Raw genomic sequence first — 16,087 nt, 5'->3', positions numbered from 1 at the left:
CATCACCTCCTCTCCTCTCCTCTCCTCTCCTCTCCTCTCCTCTCCTCTCCTCTCCTCTCTTCTTCCCTTCTTTTTCCAGTCCCTGGTACTTTTAATTCCCTGGAAATGAGAGGCAACCTATTGGAAAGTAGGCTAAAAGGAGGCCCTATTTCTGCCATGGTGTGAATGGTGACTCCAAAAAAATGCACAGGAGAAAAAAAAAAGATAAAGTTATCTGTATTTTGAAAGTTATCTGTGTCTGATGGCTTTAGTTTTTAGTACAGAATGACAGAATCATTCCTTCCTCTTCAGGTTCCAGTGTCATAGAATATGGCACATAGTAGGTATGCAACAAACAGTTGTTCACAGAATGAATCAATATCGTTGAATAATGTTTCATGCTGACTGCTCCAGATCTTTGATCTGGTTTCTCTGTTGGGTCACGTTAAAAATGTCCTGCCTTACTGTTGCCTGCTGCATGCCAGCTTGGCTTGTTTACCCTGTGGTTTCCCACATTCCAAACAGTGCAGATTGCTTGAAATTATACTTCAGCATTTTCTGGAGTGTTTCTTCTGCCCACCCTTCTTGCAGCAACTCTACTTCAGTTCCCTGTGTGCCAGCTGCTGCAATAGCTTGCTGTCACTACGCCTCCACATGCGTCCACCCCAGAGGACTTAAGGGAGACCACATCAATGCTGGAGACCTGGCTGTCTTCCAGCACTGCACTGTGGGTCATTCTAGCTTGTGCTTTGGTGAGGTCTATTTTCCCCATTGCCTTTCCGTGGTGAAGGGGGAAGGGGGCTAAGATGGAGTACTACAAAACAGAAACAGAAAGCTCTGTGTGGGTAGAAACTCCCCCTTTCCTCTTGAGTAGAGAAGATCTATTGAGAGGATGTTCCACGTATATATTCCCTTTTGGACTAATTTCTTCCCAAAGTCTTCTGGGGCTGACACCTGTAAACCATATGGGTTATCCACTGACATACTGAACTATATAGGACCAGAACAGGACTGATTTGTTTTCTTCTTGTAAAGACATATGCTGTTGTGCACTGCTGAGACCTCAAAAACCATTCCTTGAAGGTACTATTTGGTATTTCTGAGATCTAAAAGGTCTCACATATTTTAACGTTCAACAATTTAAATACCAACATCATTTAAAGGACTTTGCACATAAGATTGAAATACATAAGGAAGTACAAATTGCTCTCCTTCGTACTTTTGTGTTCTCTCATATATATGTTCATATATTTCAGTTGCAAGTAACAGAAAATAAAATTTAAACTGGCAAAACAAGGTGAAAATGCCTTGAGAATGATTAGAGGTACAGTGGACAGGGAGCAATGTGATGGGACAGTGCAGACTCCTGTCTCTGCTCTCTCCTCTCTGCCTCCCAGAGAATCACAAAATGATGGTAAGCAACTTATTCCAGTTTCCCAAATGGGTTAGGAAACTATTTATTGTTATTTTTAAACTATATTTTAGTTGAAATTGAATCACATCACTTTTCTTCTTTCTTTCCTCCAGCCCTTCCCATATATATATGTATATATATATGTATATATATACATATATATATATGACATACAAAAATATGTATAACTTGCTTAGTTTGTTTTTTGTCTTTTCTGTTTATATGGATTCAAGGCTGAGTATTCCTCACTGGACAATCAGTAAGAGAACTCATCTTTGAGAGATACTAACTCATCAGTTGGTTATAGTTCTCTGTCTAGTGCTGGAACTCCACAAAATATCCCTCCTCTATTAACATGTACCTTGTATTGCCATTGTTCCTTTCTGGAGATAACACTTTTTTCTGTCTGATTTCAGAAAAGTAAAAGAAGAATCACTACTATAAAGGTAATGACACTGGAGAGAAAACATGAGGATGTAAGGGTTCCTCCTTTCACAGAATTATCCCATGATTCACATGCTAGGGTGATGACTTTACACGCCATAATGGCATGGTGGCAGGTTCATCTATGGGGAACAATTTGAGGCTGAGAACTTCATCATGAAGCATACAAGTTGTGGCATCTTGTTCATCGCAAATGTTGGACCAAGCACATGAGGGTCCCAATTTTTTATCTGCACTGTCAGGTTTGAGTGGCTGAATATAGTCTTTGGGAAGGTGAGAGAAGGCATGAGCATCATGGAGTAAGGGTGAGAGAAGGCATGAGCATCATGGAGTCTAGGGAGCATTTTCAGTTCAGGAATGGCAAGAGCGGCAAGAAGATCACCATTTTGACTTGTGGGTCCTGTAGCTCAGGAGAGCATCCCCATTCTATCTGCTGCCAATACTGTGTAATCGCTGCTATCACTGAATTCTTTGGATTCCATATTCTTATTCATTTTCAAGTATAGTTGGATTGCAGAGTTCTTTATTTTTATTAATAAAAACTAAATAAGAAAAAATAAAGTTTTTATTAGGTTTTAAATTTTTGAGTTAATGGCTACCAAAGCCAGTACCTTCTTTTCTGTTTGTAGAACATAAAGCTTAAAGTTAAAAATTCAGCTGAAGATAGATTTATTCTGGGTTCTTCTAACATTTATCTTTTTCTCTGTTTGATTCATCTTTATTCTAGTTTATTTTAAATCTATCATGATATAGAGTTAAGCATTTAAATTGTTTCATATTTCTTATAGAAGTTACTCAAAAGAGGAAGATAGGGAAGCAGAAAAGCAAATACATTGAAAAGCAACTTAAAAGAGGACTTTGTGTGTGTAGTGTGTGTGTAGTGTGTGTATGTGTATGCTTGTGTGTATGTGTGATGTGTGTGTGTATATATGTTTGTGTGTCTGTCTGTGTGTGTGCATGTGTGTGTGTGTGTGTGTATGTATGGTTCTGGTGTGTGGAGCTATGATATTTGTGATGTGGACATGTGTGAATATGGTATATGTAGTCCATAAAAGGGCTTTAGGTATCCTCTCTCCTTTTCTGTCTATTCCTTTTAAGGAAGAGTCTCTCTATGAACATGGAGCTCACATGTTTATTTTTGTTTCCTTGTTTTGTTTTCATGGCTACACTGGCCAGTAGCAATCCCCAAGGTTTCTATCTCTACTTAATGTTGGAGTTAAAGGAATGCAGAGAGCACTCAGCTCATTTTATGCATATTGGGATCTAAACTCTGGTCCTTGAGCATTCTCCTGACACAGGAGGTTTAATTTTTCTTCACTCTTTCAGAAGTTTCAGGTCTATTGTTTTCATTTGAGGACAGGGTGAGGCATAACATCATGGTGGGCACCTTGTACTCCAGAAAAGCTATGGCACCTGTGGTATCAGGAGAAGCCCCAACATACACTTCAAGAGGAGAGTCCCAACAACTTATTTCCTCCAATTAGAGCCCACTTCCTAAAAGTTTTACCTCCCCAAATGTTATCAGCTGGCAGCTGGGGGCCTTTGGAAGATGAAGATGCAAAGGGTAAGGATGGGTTTTCCATTTATAAAATGCCCTTAACTTTATTTAAACAATCTTACATATTTCCTCAAATAACTATTGGAGACAATACTATCATTATTTGCAGACAAACCAAACCAAAACTAACCAAACAACCAACCATCAGAAACAAAGAAAGAATAGAAGGTAACAGGAAAGACAGACATGTGGGCAAAGTACAATGATAAAAACAGGTATAAAATGTCATTTATGAAGCCCACTATTTTGTCCTAATTATAACATAAAGTTATACTTTTACCTTATACATGCATGAAAAAGCAAAATAGAAAACCAAGTTGGATATTTGGCTTATTAACACAGTCATCATATGTAGAAAATTTGAGTTTTGCAAAAACTCATCCAATTGTAGCCAGATACCATGTAGTGATCTAACAGGTGAGTAAAATTTGTCTGGGAGATCAGGGTATTTTCACTGCAGAAACTTTATTCATTGTGTTAGTTATGGAACATTGACTTCATGAACACAGCAACTGGGATATCCCTGGAAAACAGTTCCATTATTTTGTCTATAACTATTCTGGTTCTCTTATAAATTTAGAGTCCCATGCATTTTAAAATTCAATCCAATTCAATAATTAAAGCCATCCTTTTAGGTAATGCTGTCTGTTTAGGAAAACATGCTTAGTCTCCCAGATTTTTCAGCCTTCTGTCCACTTCTGGGCTCTCCTTCAAGTTACTGTCTGGTTATTTTACAGATTTAAGGGTGGCAGGGAAGAGCTGGCATTACTGGGTGTTGAGTTCTACTGATCCTCAAGGATTCATGATGATATCCCTTGTCTACTGGGTTTGTAGGTACTTGATATGAGATTGACACCTGTTCTTTTGGTTTGGTCTGCTCGATAGGAAATTAGCCTGGTTGGGGCTACAAAAGTTCAATCTCTGCTGTATTTCCCCATAGCTACTGGTGGAAGCCCAACCTGGGTCTCTTCCACGGAGGTCTTTTGTTTGCCATGTCTCAACACAGCTGCCTCCTCAGCTCTCCTTGGGACTAAGAGCAGGGTGCTGTGGAAACTCCTTGTTTTCATCTATGCCACACTGAATCCAAGAAAAGTCACTGCATGCTGTGTAGGTAGTTCTAGCTGGTTTCCTTCTGAATTCAGATACAGAAGTTGAGTTTCTACTTCTTTTGGACCTCTCCCCACTGAACCACTCAGAAGAGAAAAGAGAAAAAGGAGAGCAGGGTACTGAGACACAGTCTCAAAATGCCCAATCCAGAATGGCTTCTCTGACTCTGTAATAAGACCCCCATGATGTTTGAACAACTAGGTGACCTAGAGAACTCATAGGTAGAAGGGACACTGCTTTATAAATGAGAGGTGGATGGCTAAGTTATCAGGGATTAGTGTGTGTAATAGAAAGTAGGTTCTGAAAGCATTTAGCAAATCTGTTTATTCTCCACAAGGCCTTACTTTTGAGCCAAATGCTTATCTTTTCCTGATCTAGGACAGTAAGATTTCTGTATTGGCCTTAGCAAAATGAAATATGATTTAGGGAATGTTTTGAGATACGATGGTTTAGTATATGTGAATTAACCCTCCCTGTATAGTTCAAAGTCTGTAAGTGTGCAGCTGAATGTGCAGTTTGTACTCTATCTCCTGGTGAGGTTAACATGAGAATCACTCTTAATACACGTTGTCTAGCAAGTAGCAAAGGTCGGAAACTGGGTTTGCTGGGAACTAAAAGTGGATAAAAACTAGTAGATTATATTTAGTATCCAGTCTGTAAAAAAGGAGAAATAATTACAGACAAAAATCAGGCAAACACTTTTTATCAATAAATAATGAATTAACCAAACTGTGACATTTGCAGTGCAGTGTTCCTGTGCAGTTTAAACTGGCATTTTAAAGAGACTGTTTCCTAATTGTTTTGTAAAAGAAAAAGCATTAGTAAATTTTATTTCTCAAATTCTCTGGTTTTCTGTTTTACTTGATAGCAAACGAATTCACCTCTTTATACTTCTTTTCCAGTTAGATTTCAGATGCTCTAAAGGGCCCTTTTGAACAGAAATGAAAATTAACATATGACAAAATAAAAATATACCTATACAACCATGGTGTGTGAGAGGATATTGCTTTTTGGTACAAATGGATAATTAATTGCAAGTCCTGGGTTAGACCTCAATGTAAAGACAAGAGATTGCTGTTCTACCATGCTAGTGCCACCACTAAGTCTCACGAAGGCTTGCTATGCTTCTTAAATTTTGAGCCAAAATTTCTCCCAAATCCAAAATTCATGATAAAAAGAATGCCATATAATGACCACATTTTCTAAAACAGTCTCTGAAATCATGAGCACATGTGTTCCTGTTAGTGAAAAGTGTGCATTTGAAATTAGAGACTGGAGCTTTACTTGACAGTTATAGAACAGATAAAAGCCACTCTCCCCTTTCTCTCCTGTGGGCACAGAGCAGAGAGTCCCAAACCTTCTTTGCAAATGTATGGATAATGTAGAGAAAACTGGAACACCTTCTTATTGCCAATCGTTGGTATTTATGTGACTCAGCCATAGAAGTTAGAGATTGCTAACAGATTTAGTTGTGATTTGTGAAAGTTAAAAATTTCTCTCCTTGGTTAAAAACCTAGAAATTCAGATGAAATGAAATGTGAAAAGCTATTGTAAACTCTTTCTTTTTTTGTGGCTTAATCACAGAAAGCATTAAATGAAATAAAATTTAAATATAATTTTAAGACCTTCTTCTTCCAGCAGACACTTAGGTGGTACTTCTGGGAAGCAGTTTGACTTGAGGAATTTGGCATGATTTTGAATAGTGGGCAAAAGCATATTTAAATTATATTTAATGTGTAGGAGTAATTTTAATTTAGGAAATATATTTTGTCCTAATTTCTAGAGCTTTTTATTATATCTACCTTTGGAAAATGGAATTCGGCTGCTTTTTGCACAGAAAATTATTATTCTTTTTAGTGAAAAATAGAGTTTATACCTGAAATTTGTAGTCACCATACCAGGATGGCAATGAGGTACTCTGTCTCTCCCTGCCTTTGTGAGAGAACAAACAACTTAGCATCCTATCACAAATGCATAGCACTGCTGCTTTCTTCTTAGTACATATTAGTTTAACTATTACATTGCATATGCTTGTAGTTTGTATATATGTATATATATATACATGTATGTAAAACAGTTAATAGTGTAACTATATTAGTATATAATAGTATAACTCAACTAGCCATTTCTTTCCTCTGTTAGTATCTCTGTGTGAAAACAACAGCCAGCTGAAAACGAAGCTCTCTATTCTTTGCTCTGTCCTTCAGAGGCCTCACTGTATGTAATCATGGTAACATGATTTTTAATATGTCTCTAGGACTGTGGAAAGAAACTGGCTTTGTAGAATGTGTACATTTGAACATCATGGAGGAATAAATATCTTCCCCTTGCAATTCAAATTGTATCTAGTACTACTATTTTTATGCCTCTTACTAGGAAATGAAATACCTCTAAATTTAGTGCTTTGGAATTTTATTTCCACTAAAATTTTCTTCAGATATGTGAGCACCATAGTAACAGCTATGCGAACTGATTCTTCCTTACAACTTGCAGATAGGAGCTTCACTCAAGACAACTCCTTTGGGATGACTGAAACTAAAAATTGATTCTGATAGCATTAGAACAAATTTAAAGACAAAAACCGATGAAAACATCAGGGAAAGTGTGCATGCTATGAACAAATATTACTCCCCCTTAAGCAAGGTTTTGTTTTATTGATTTATTCTAGTTAAAAGCTAGAGTGTATTTAACAAAAATTTGAATTTCTTTGGTTATTTCATAGATTGTTAGGATTTTCCCCTTCTAAAATAATTAATCTTTGATAAGAAACATGAAAACTTCAGTTGAAATTACTTATGGCCTACATAAAGATGTTAGTATCCTTTATAATAATTTTTTTAAAAAATTTAATTCTAAGTAATATGGGTATGAAAAATAAGTGCAAGTCATCTATTTTAATGAAAAGACAATGATTAATATATTATTCTGAAGGAAATATTTGCATTAAAATAAAACAAGATAGTCCATTATATTGAGTGCGGACCATTTGAGAAAGGAGCCCCCCTCAGAATAAATCAGGTTGATAACTGATTAGCAGAGCACATAATCTGTCATTTTAAAACATGTGCCAAATTTCTTTACATAAATCTTACCTTTAAAATCTTCAAAGGGAAAATTTATTTTGGGCACATTGTCCATGAGTATCAGTTGACATTTATACAGTGCACAGAATTTATAGTGTGGGTTAGGATGTTGGCCATAATTCCAGGCCAATAGTTTGTAAAGGGAAGATTCCATTTTGTACTGTTTATAAAATGTTACTCTGCAGTTATGTGCTCCAAGACTAACAGAATCTCTCCAAGTATACTCCAGCACTGCAGTTTAGCTTACTGCATTCATTAAGTGAGGCTAAGATTGTCCTAATTATATGTTATCAACAATTAAGAAATGGATCACACACCACAGACTGGCTAAAACAGTCTGTATTCTTGGCTGGTTGCCAGCAGAGGTGTCACGTTCCATTCTACCTTGTCATCAGCCACATTCCTGCTTCTGCAGACCAAGTAGCAGCTGCATTAGATGAAATAACCCAACTTCTTACACGAGCTTTTTCTTTAGGAAAGAGCTCATACTGAACTATATTTCTGCAGTGATATATTTCTGCAGTGATTAGTACTACACCTGAGTGAGTTCGTGCTGAACATAAATGCATTCTATTCAAAAAGAAATTTTCACTGATATAATCTTTCATGGTTTTCAAATGCATTTGTCCCATCAAAATAATGGTCTTACTTTTCATGCTGAAACTATTGCCAAATGGATTCTGTGGGCACAAAGCACTCTTTGCTTGCTCGGCAATGATTTTCCTATACCTCAAATTACATAACTTTACGGGTGCTCTGTTTCAAAGGAAAACAATCTTTATTGATCCAAGCAGTCAGAATTAATTGTGGATCTCTGATCTTAAAACTCCTGGCAAAATCCTTTTATTCAGAACACCCATATGCCAGACGTCCAACACTTCACAAATCCTTGTGGGAATGATTGGGTTTTCAAACACACTGATTGTTCAATCTATTGCGGCTTCTGAAAGCAGAGGTTCAACAAGGAGTTTGCCTGAACAGAAACGGGCTCAAGCAACTTTATGAAAAGCTAGATTTGACCTTGCTTTTGCTTCAGTTGTCATCTTTGCTCCTGATAAAGTCAAAATGGATTTTAGAAGTTGCTTTCCTTTCCTTGTGTTTGACCAAGAGACCTTGGAGCAACAGGTGTATGTTGCCACAGAATGAGAGTGATGTTCCTGGGGCAGAATGCTGAGTCAGTAGACCCTGACAGCCAAAGGCTATTTGTTCCTCAAATACTTTCTGAAAGTATGGAAAGCTGTATCTCATAGGAAGAAAGGACCTTAAATTTCTTCACAGAGGATGGATACATGAGGACACGTGGTGTCTCTTTTTCAGTTGACTTGAATCTTGAAAGCTTTACTGTCTCTTGTATGAATCAAGATAGAGGTCATATGGACCCCTTAATAAGGGGATATCAAAGAGATTCCAGAGAGCCACACAAAATTTCTAGTATGCATGTAAACCACCTCGGGCCATTGTGTACTAAGACTATTTCTTACTGAGGCAATAGTTTTTCCACTCTTGCTTTATAAGAGAGTATCTTCGTTGTATTTGTAACCCATAGATATCTGCTATTTCTTCTCCAAAGCAAATCATTTGGAATGTGAATGACCTTTGATTTCATACTGGATTCTTTGATTTCATTTGGATATAAATATCTCTAGAGATTCTGACAAACTCTATTAGGGAATGTCTCTTCTGTTGTAGGTAGGGATATCAGCCACCCAGCTAAAGAACTAGCCACATGACCTTTGTCTCTTACACTTTCTTCTTTCTCTGCTCTTTATGCTCCTTTCCCCCTTTCTTCTTCCTTTGTTTATCCTTCTTCTCTTACAATGTGCTTCTCCTCTCTGCTTTTGGTTTAATATGACACACCATACTACTATAAGGTACTCAATTCTAAATGATCAGTCCCTCTGGCCGTTATTTTATCTGGTCATGGTACAGCAATGCATTGGTGTGTGTTTACCAGTTAGAGTCATTACATGGATCAGTTTCTGTCCCCAACAACTTCTTGGTGATGAAGGACTTTTATTTGGCTCTTTTTCTCTTTACATTACCTGGTTACTCATGTGTATTATCTACTTTTTTTTTTTAAACATCCAGGATGCTTTTCAGAAATATATCCAAAAATTTTTGATTTGTTCAAAAGGTTTTTTCTTTATTGATTTTTGTCTAATCTTATTCTTATTAAAAATAAATCACCACTTCTCATTTGACCTGCAGTTGATTTTTATATATCTCTTCTCTCTTGAGAATAGCTTTTACTTTTCCTTGCCAGATTTCTTCACTCTGTTAGAATTATTTCATATTACAACTTAAGTTCAGTCTAAATTGCTATGACAGTTGCTTTTGTCAAAGTCCCCTACACTTTGCTGACCACATCTCTGACTGACAGGGTGTGGTATTTTCAGGTTTTCCAAGAGAACTGCTTCCAATGGAAATACTGGAATAACATTGTTGAGCTATAATTTGTGATCAAACACAAGAGAATTCTAGTAATTTTAAACAGCTGAAGCCACTTTTACCATATCACTGAAAGGTATTAAAATTCTGAATCTCAAAACTAACATATCTCATATCAAGACTGCATGTAAACACATGATTCTAACATTAATAGAAAGAAGTCTGTGTAGACATCTGTGAAAACAGTCTTAATCTTTCATTTTTTTAAATATTCAAGGGAAGGAATTGTTGTTGTTGTTGTTAGATTCCTGTCTAGAGGTGCATAGCTTTTATATTTACTGAATTATTTGGGCTAATTTTTCCATTATCGTGGCTCTTCTCAAGCACAAATAAATACAATTAGCATGTAAGAGTATATTGGAAAATAGATTTGGTATATGTACCATTGGGAGAAAAAAAGATTTTCAATCATATGAGAAGTTATTTTCTGTTTGTTTCAAAATACAGAGGACCAGACTCAAAGCTGAATCCATTAGTGCTGAAAACAGTTCCATCCCTTACCTAAGAGCCCAGTAATTCCATTTACCACTTGTGTTCTTCTCCATTTCATTAGCAATCTCCTATACAGTAAAAATGTTTGTAGGAAGTGTCTAGTGCTTCCATGGGACATGCTTGACAGCCTAGAGTAAATGCCTGGGAAACAGGGAGCCCCCTTTACACTCTGAAGCCAGCAGGACAAATCACTGAAATCCTCTTAGACATTAAAAGGGAATATCCTGAGATATTCTGAATTCTCAAAAGGACTAACAAAGTTCATTCCATTTGTCATTGAAATTTGACAGTGATGTAGAACAAAACCTTTCCGCAGTGGGGACAGGCTGCACCGAAATCCTTTTGCAACAAGGAAATTAGGTCAGCAGAAATTTAGGTCAACACCTTACAGATATGTCCTCATGCCTGAAAGAAGCCAGGAGAATGTAAAATATAACATACAAGAAGGCTATTGTTTTTGTATTTAATTCAAAAGGTGGTACCTTCCAAAGCTTGCTGTGATATAAATGCAGCTATGATTCAGCAAAGGCAATTGCCTTTTGCATCACTAGCATTGCTCCTGATAAATCTGAAAGCAATACTGAGGTACTTCTAGCTGAGTCTGACTGACCCAGTTTAATCATGCAATTCAGGAAATACTTATCAAGTCTACATTATATGCAGTGAGTCTATTAGATAATGAAATGTTATGAAGATTAATAAGCATCCACCTTGCACCCCTCCCTTTGATGAGTAAGAAGCTTATAAACCCAGGAAGAGGAGAAGGCTGGATGTAAATGAAAGTGCAATATTACCCAGAGTCATTGATCGCATAGTAAATGAAATCCTACTATGTGTTACAGGATGAGAATTAATATACAAGATGTAAACCAGCTGGATTTATATACATCCCAAACAGTTGGATGTAGAGGAGTAAGATATCAGGTCACTTTGGGGTGGGCATGAAAGAAACTTTTCTTGAAAGGGGTATGTTAGCTCAATTTTAAATGAATGTAATTTCAACAGATGGGGATATATAACAGGTCCCTGGGTGGAAGTAGTGGGAAGAAAGACACAGTTGATACCTAAAGGCAGGAAGTAAGTTGAAGCAGCTCTGCTTGAGAACTGTAGGGCAAGATAGTGGTATATTCAAAGACAAAAAAGGCAGACAGATTGTGTTGTACTTGAAGAATAATACATGATCCATCTGACAATAAATATTAAGCATAGAGACAGAAGCTGAAGTGTTGATATTCCTTGATGTATAATAGGATTACATCCCCAAATAGTTATGGATATGTACTTTAAGTTGACAATAAGTTGGAAATGTATTTGATATACTATCTCACTGAACATTCTATCTTGCTTAACAACAGTGCTTTGTAGAGTAGAGGTTCTTCACACCCATGGTTACTTGGCCAGCCAGGACCGCAGTTCTGCTGCTGAAGGCTAGCCTGAGGGAAGGTTGAAGTTCACAGGATGCTTTCTTGGTAAAACTGGAAAATTGTAAAATCAACCATCAAAATAGGGACCCTCTGTAGTTAAAATGTTTGGAATTTTTGTTAGCTATACCTTGAGCATTGGATTTAGGATTGTGATTAGGCCAGTGGAAGGGACAGTGAGGATTTAGAGTGCTCCATTAACATAGATGAATAAAGCATAACATTGTGAAGTGTTAAACTGTATCTGCCGCTCCAGAATGTCTCTAGATGTAAAGGGATTTGATTGACATCTATATATTTACAATGTTTTTTTTTATTTTTTTAAGAAACAAGAAATTTTACTACATTTTTTAAAAGCTCATGTTCAGCCATTTTAGACAAAAACTTGAATGAGAAATTGAAAAAAAAACTTAAGCATTTTTTTTTTAAAATTTTCATTGGTTATGAGACCACCTTCTCACTACATACATCAGCAAGCAAAGTCTGCTTTCAGCAGTGGAAATTTCATTATCACATCTAATTCTGGTTTGGTAGCACATTAAACTTTCAAGCAGTTAATGACTCTGGTTTTCTTTCTGTTCAGCTTTACCCTTCATAAAAGCACCGGCAAGCGGAAAGAAATGACAGTAAGACTGAATTATGAACTTTAAAGAGTTGAGAACAAGTCATTGCTTGTACTGTGAGACCTGCTCACTCTGCTCTGGATTAACTGTCTGCAATAGGTCATTGGTGAGTCCTGTGTACCCTGGCAAAGACTATTGTAAGAGACAGGCTGAGGAATTCAGCAAGAGGAGGCGGGGGACTCTGGAATGAAACCCTCTTAGGTACCCAAACTGCCTTCAGAAAATTATTCAGTTCCTACATGCATTTCCATTATTTTCTGCATATCATAATTTTGACAAACAAGAAAATAGTTTGTGTGTGTGTGTGTGTGTGTGTGTATGTGTGTGTGTGCACACTCATGCATGCGCATACAAACACGCTTTTACATTTGGTAAATGCCTATATTTTTCTTCAGAGAACATAAACCCAGAATTCATGCATTGACAGAAGTATTAGTAAGAAGCTAGAGTTAGTTGATTGCTTCTTCCTGCTAGGTATATGCTTCTGCTCTTTCCTTCTAGATGACACTTAGGCTCTGAGAAGTCAGGCAATTTGTAGGTAATTATTGAGAGGAGTCAGAGGAAGACATTAAAGCAGAACTTGAAAGAGAAGTTCCACACGAATGCTGCTTACTAACTCACTCACTGGCTTCGCTCACCCACCTTTCTTATACAGCTCAGGTCCAGTTTCATATGTGACACTACACGTAGTGAGATGGGCTGGCCTTCACAAGCCAATCAGCACTCAAGACAGTCCCCTCCACATGTGGCCACAAGCTAATCTGATCTGAATAATCCCTCAGCTGAGAACCCCCCTTCCCCACACACAGGTCTATTGATTATAGCAAGTCGACAGTAAAACTAGTGAGGAGGTACCCCAAAGTCCAAGGTTTAGTGAGGAGGTACCCCAAAGTCCAAGGTTTAGTGAGGAGGTACCCCAAAGTCCAAGGTTTAGTGAGGAGGTACCCCAAAGTCCAAGGTTTAGTGAGGAGGTACCCCAAAGTCCAAGGTTTAGTGAGGAGGTACCCCAAAGTCCAAGGTTTAGTGAGGAGGTACCCCAAAGTCCAAGGTTTAGTGAGGAGGTACCCCAAAGTCCAAGGTTTACCTGCTCTCCTGCTTTCTTCTATGCCTTTAGCCTGTCATAGTCAAAGGTTTTACCAAGAAAACACAACAAAATGAGCAAAAACTGACTTTGGAATGTTTACAAGGATACTACATGGCCCAAATGAAGACTAATGTAAGTAAAAATATAAAGCTAGATGTGAGTTTAAGAACAATAATGACTACATTTCTTAGCAGCCATGCTCAAGGAAGATAAAGGCAATCAGTTTACAAGCCACCAATCTAACAATTACCCCCAAATAACAGCATGAAGTGTGTTCATATGATGGCCTTTGTTAGCACATGTGTTACAGGCTTCTGATGACTTGGTTTAATTTCTTGCTTTGTGTACAGGTTTCTGCAATCTGCATACATGGAAACCTCGGTGTGAGCAGAACATTGAAGATCAGAATGAATATTTAGTCTCCGGAGAACTGGTCTTCCATCTTTATGTGGACTATCGTGTGAGGGAGGTGATTAAATAAATCTATTGAGAGTATTTACACTTCAGTTATGTCAGGGCCACACATACATTGTGTCTGTCTCTACATGTGACAGAATACTGCCTTCTCTAGGTTTGATTGTCATGATTTGTTTATTATTATCACTATTATCCATGAATAAAACCTCTTTCTGCATACCTGATAATGGCAAGCACTTTACAATTCTAAATTGCTTTATGTAGACCTTTCTGTATTTTACAAATGGTCTCTGTGCAGTTGGGAACTTGTCATCACAGAGGAATCCTGTATCATTTTTTTTTTTTTTGATTAGTTGAGGTGACTCACAGTGACCAATCTGTAGCGAAGAGCTTGCAGGCAAAGCATGCTATTGGAAATATAAAGTTATGGTTCAAGCCCCCCCACCCCCATGCAGGGTCTAAAAGAGCTCAGGTTTACTTTTAATCTTAAAAGAGGAACTTCTGCTTCATTTAGTTGGATTGTATGTAATAGTAGTGCTGCAGAACTTAAGACTGCCTTGAGAGAGATACTCTACAGGGAACGATACTGATAGAAAAATTGCTTTTCTTCTTTATTAAAGCTAATTTAATATAAACTTGCTGTTAGGAAAACCATATCCACAATGACTTTGGCTAGCTTGATTTGTTTGTAAAGAAATACAGTCCATTTAACAAAACAGAAAGAGGTATCAACATTGTCTTACATCCATTCTAAATCTAACTTTCTCCTGTATGTTAGAGAATGAGGCTTCATAAAAACAGCCAAGTAAAGTAGGTCAGAAATAGCAAGGTGGCAATTAAAATGACTATGTCAATTATTTGCTTAAGTTATTTTCTAATATTTCACACTGTAGGATCTTTTATATAGGACCCCCATTTTACTCTATTATAGAAAGAAAACTATTTTTTAACATAAAACATTATTATAGAATCCTTTAAAAGATGATAAATGGGAAAAATTAGAAAAAGAAGCAGGGGAAAAATACCATAAAGCTCTCATTTAGAATTATCTCCAACTAAAATTGCCAAGTAGTAGTTGGTTTGTTAAAGAACATTACTATGTTAAAAGGGAACTTTGGGTCCTTCAGGTTTCTCTTCTCCCTGGCTGGGCAATGTGCTTCCTCCAGTGGTTCATTTTCCCATGCACTTTATACTTCTGATGTTTCCACTGTTAAATCTTCCTTTCTTAAGCCTAGATTAGCCTATTAATTTCAAAATACGTATGTATCACATGTGCTAGGATACCAAGCCTACGCAACCAGAGATTGTTACAAATGATATGACCAAGGTACACTGCCCTTATCTGCTCCTTAGACCTGAGCCTTTGTGCCCTCCTAACAGAAAAAAACATGCACTTTGAATGTACCGCTGTACCCTAAAATAGGTTATTTGCTGCTTTATAGTGCTCATAACTCTCTTCATGGTTTTTTTGGATCAAGTTCACATGATATTATGAAATTCCATTTGGCAATGGAAATCAGTAGATAGAGGTTTCAAAACATGAAAAGACTGACTAAAATCCCAGACCCAATTTATATCCCTGCTGTACTAAGGTTCATTGGTGTGTGGTTTCTAAGAAGTGTCAAGGCAAGTGTATTTGGCCAGCTCTCACTCTGCATAGGGATGCTTGACTTTGTCTACTTTAAGAGAGAAGTCATATTCAGGGCACCAAGATGGGATGAGAGGTGCTGGTTCTTAAAATGTGGATCCTGTGGAGGGAATCAGGTCTTCCCTGCATTGAGGATGGGCATGGGGAGGACAAGACCAGGCTAGGGCTACTTTCTGGATGAGATTGCTGAGCCTTGGATCTAACATCTTAGGTTTTGTAGGTTAAAAGGGATGGGTTTAAGGGGCAGAGAAGGAAGGTGTCAAAGACAAGGCAGTCTTTGAGGTATGTCCAGAGGGAGAATCCGAGCAACTGCTGCAAGGCCATACTTCCACTACTTGGTGAAGGTGCTTAGATTAGGAAGGAATTCTG

General features: G+C 37.4%; 1 long non-coding RNA gene across 2 annotated transcripts in view; it reads left to right on the top strand.

Moving 5' to 3' along the window:
* The window catches only part of LOC116083120, a 51,795-nt gene extending 37,501 nt beyond the window's left edge, over positions 1-14,294 (top strand). The window contains exons 1-3 of one of the 2 annotated variants that reach the window (XR_004115594.1): positions 1,825-1,839; positions 12,530-12,675; positions 14,004-14,294. This is a non-coding gene — a long non-coding RNA (uncharacterized LOC116083120). Of the gene's footprint in view, positions 1-1,824; positions 1,840-12,529; positions 12,676-14,003 lie in introns of those variants that run through there. The other variant, XR_004115593.1, reaches the window with a different exon arrangement.
* The last annotated feature ends 1,793 nt before the right edge of the window (positions 14,295-16,087 follow it).

This window comes from Mastomys coucha, unplaced genomic scaffold (genome assembly GCF_008632895.1).
Source record: "Mastomys coucha isolate ucsf_1 unplaced genomic scaffold, UCSF_Mcou_1 pScaffold8, whole genome shotgun sequence".
Classification (NCBI taxonomy): Eukaryota; Metazoa; Chordata; class Mammalia; order Rodentia; family Muridae; genus Mastomys; species Mastomys coucha.
The sequence above is the reverse complement of the archived record's forward strand: the minus strand, read 5'-3'. Positions and strand labels throughout refer to the sequence as shown.